Genomic DNA, 3,514 nt, shown 5'->3' with positions numbered 1-3,514 from the left:
TAAGATTTTCAGTCCAAGGCAAGACGCTGTTTTTCTTTCCTTCCAATTGCTAAATTTGAAGCAAAAAGCAAGTAGATTCTCTGTTTAGATCAATTCATTATAATGAGCCCACAGTGCTTCAAAAAAAAAAAAAAAAAACGGAGTGTTTGGGGTGATTTGACAACTCATTGCCCAGGAACCCAGGAAGAGAACTCACTAAACATCCAGCAAAGTGGTCCTGGAGTTATGTCTCTGCAAGGAAAAAACAGAGCTTGGGTTTGTAATTAATTTCTAGAGGAAGAAAATGTGGAACGAAGTGTTGCCTTGATTCTTCTAGAAATAAGCAGAGGAAACCAAAGATAAAGGGCCCCTTTGATGGCTATAGGGGTCACCTCCTAATACTTTTCCTTTTTCCTAAAAACATCTGCTCAGTTTTTTCTTCCCACAGCCCTGAGCACTTCTCTGCCACCACCCTCCAATTCCGCCATCCCCTCCATCCCTGTGCAGGCAGTAGGAGGGCCCAGGACAGCTCTGACTTCATCAACTGCATCTTCAGCATCCTAATAGCTTCCTGACCCATCTGTTAATTAGCCATTTAAAAAAAAAAAGGCACACAGTTCCTTCCCCAGAATGAATCTCGTCTCTAAGACACTAATGAATCAACTTAGTAAGGAGGAACAGGTTTGAATGTGAGGCAGCTAGCACAAATATCAAAAGGGAGCCAATTTCCTAGGGCATTTCATAGGCAGAGCCCCTGTCCTTGGAGAAAACTGGCAGTCCCTCGCTGAACAAACAGCCCCGGGAAAGCATTGCAAAAACTGCTCATGAAACATTAAAATCTTCTGATGCCTGCAGTCCATCAGTTTGAGCCTAGGCCTGGACAGGTGAAAAGAAGGGAAAGGTGAATTTTAGATCCTGATGGCAAATGCGGTTTGAGTTGGGAAAGGTGGGTGCCCAATGATCAGGGGCTCTCCAGGTTCTGCGCATGGGGTTCCTCTGCCCATCTCTTTCTCTTCCCTGTGGTTCAGCTCAGTGTGACTATGCTCATCTGTCAGAATCAACAGAGAGCTGTTTCCCCTCAGACCTTGACTTCTCACACAGAAGCAGGATGGCAAGATCTCATCACTTTTGGAAAAGTCTGAATTTGTTCTTCCTTTCAAGGCTGGAGAGGTGAAAGGAAGCCCTGCTCTAAGGACTGAGTGCTCAAGGGCAGGTGGAAGGCTGGCCAGCCTGGGAACCCAGGTGGAGGCAGACAGCTGATCTTGGGATAGCATCCTTCTTTTCGCCCCATCTAACACTCCCACAAATATCCCTTTCAATGAGGCAGTTCTCCTCCTCACTCAGCCCCTGCTTGCCCTACTACATCTTCAAAGAGAATCACACAAGAATAAGCTCCTTGACTTTTCAGAAAGGAAAAGTCTTTGCTGAAGTAGTTCAAGAACTATATAACTGAGTGCACATTCCAATTTCTCAGCTGACCTCTGAAGAGTATACTTTCTTTTTTCTCCCTTTTAGTTTCCCTGGGAAAACTCATTATGGTAAATATCGCTTTTTCTGTCACTCTCTCCTTTTCCCTACCCCAATTCCCCAAGAAGTCATTCTGCACAATAAAATCCCCGGAAGAGCAAGCAGCGACCTCTGAGGTGTGAGCAAAGTGAGAGGAGTCATGGTTAACATGCATAACCAGGAGTCAGTGAGCAGCTCTCTGCAATATACATACTTACCCTGACATGCTTGGGAAGAGATCGAGATGGGATGCTGTTGAGCCTGAGTTACCTAGAATTGAAAAATAAGTTTCCCCGAACAGCTCAAGGTCACTCATGAAGAGTTCTAGATGGATCTTTCATGTTCTGTCTCCTCCCCCACAAACACAGGGACAAGCTTGGTCCCCTACCTAACAAGTACCAATATGACAGTTTCCAAAGTACTGATCAGGCAAGACTGCAGCTGCTGTAAGAGGTTCTGTGAACTGAATAAAATTAGGAGGTGAATTTGAGGGGAAAATATCCCATATTTACATAATGGTCTGAGGGCTGAAATTCACCTCCCTTTCCATGGTTACCTCTCTTTCCTGCCCCCTAAAGGCATCACCATCAAGCCATACACCCATACACAAACTATTTACCCTAGTTTTGGTGGGGGGAAGGTCAGTGGAGGGGGAGAAAATACTAAGAGTACCAGTACAGCACAGGCCAACTGCCAGCATCCAAACACTATCAGTGTCCTTTCAAGTAATGATGAATAAACTCTGTAGGAGGTGGCAAGGTCAGGGCAGGGGCCAGCTCTCTCTAAGAGAGCAAAGAACAAAGGCTCAGAGAGGAAAGAAACCCAGAGAAAGGTTTGTAAGAATCAACCAGAAGGAGGCCACAGTCAGAGAAGAAGTTGTGATGAGAAGCCAGGACCACAGGAGAAGGTGAAAGGAGATACCCTTTGGGCCTGGAAGCAGAGACAGGGAAATGATAAGAACTAGGTACATCTGCCCACCAGCAATTCCTTCTCTTCTATCCAATGTGAGCCAATAGAGAGAATTCTTCATCAAATAAGCCCCAGGGAGTATCTTGTCCTTATTTTGCTGTCTGTCTCACCTATCTTCTGCATTTGAGAACCAGCACTGACCATGGATCATTTGTCACAATTTCTCCATCAGTTTCTGGGACCAGTCCAGGCACAGACTCACTACCTTAGAAATAAGATGGGAGTGGGATGCAGGGCAGTGGGACCTTAGGGTGATGAGTTGAGGATTATAAAAGGGACTCCTGGAAGCACCCTAATTCTGACATCAAGTTTGTCAGTATTGAAGTACCCACACTTTGAGGATCTGACTCAATAAAACCTGCCAGGGAATATCATCTTTTCTCAACATCCACAATAGCAAGGGGTAGGGGGCGGGGGGAATCATGCCCAGAAACTTCTATTTGCCTCTCTCTCTCTTCATCGAGGTACAAGTGATTAATGTCCACAGCAGTGAGGGACATTTTGGTCTGGTTTTCAGGCTAAAATGATAATGTGCAGAGATGTGCTAAAGGTGTATGGCTCAGGGTGGGCGCCTGCTGGGCAAACTCAGAAGCAGGACTGATCTGGAGGGTTGTCCTGGTTATTAAGGCAGTGCACACACCATATGCCAGAAATGAAGGCATTTCCTAGGGCACGGTTCCCTGAAAGGACTCTGTAGTACCATGTCCAACCATTCATCATCAAAAGGCGACTGGAAGCAGAGCTAAGTTTACATCCACTGGGTGCTTTGTTCCTACAGTTAGTAAAAAAAAAAAAAAAAAAAAAGAGGCTGATTTCCTGTTCTCTGGGCTTTGACTTCCCAAAGGGCTCACCGGGAGCTAGAGTGGTGGGGTAGGAGTCAGGGTGAAACCATGGACTATCATATTTTGAGCTCTTGGCATAAGTTTTGGTAGAAGACAGCCCCCACCGCCTCCCTAATGTAAGCAGTGAAAGATGCCCAGCAGGTTTAACACAGCAAGAAGTGTTAACTCGGAGAGTTCTGCCTACAGGGTTTAAAAGAACAAGTCCTCCAGGCTGAGCA

General features: G+C 45.8%; 1 protein-coding gene across 1 annotated transcript in view; it reads right to left on the bottom strand.

The window, feature by feature from the left end:
- The window catches only part of SHISA6 (shisa family member 6), a 275,677-nt gene that overhangs the window by 264,905 nt on the left and 7,258 nt on the right, over window positions 1-3,514 (bottom strand). The window lies entirely within an intron of this gene.

The sequence above is a fragment of the Pteropus alecto genome, unplaced genomic scaffold (genome assembly GCF_000325575.1).
Source record: "Pteropus alecto unplaced genomic scaffold, ASM32557v1 scaffold398, whole genome shotgun sequence".
NCBI classification, from domain to species: domain Eukaryota; kingdom Metazoa; phylum Chordata; class Mammalia; order Chiroptera; family Pteropodidae; genus Pteropus; species Pteropus alecto.
This window is presented reverse-complemented; position numbering and strand designations above follow the sequence as displayed.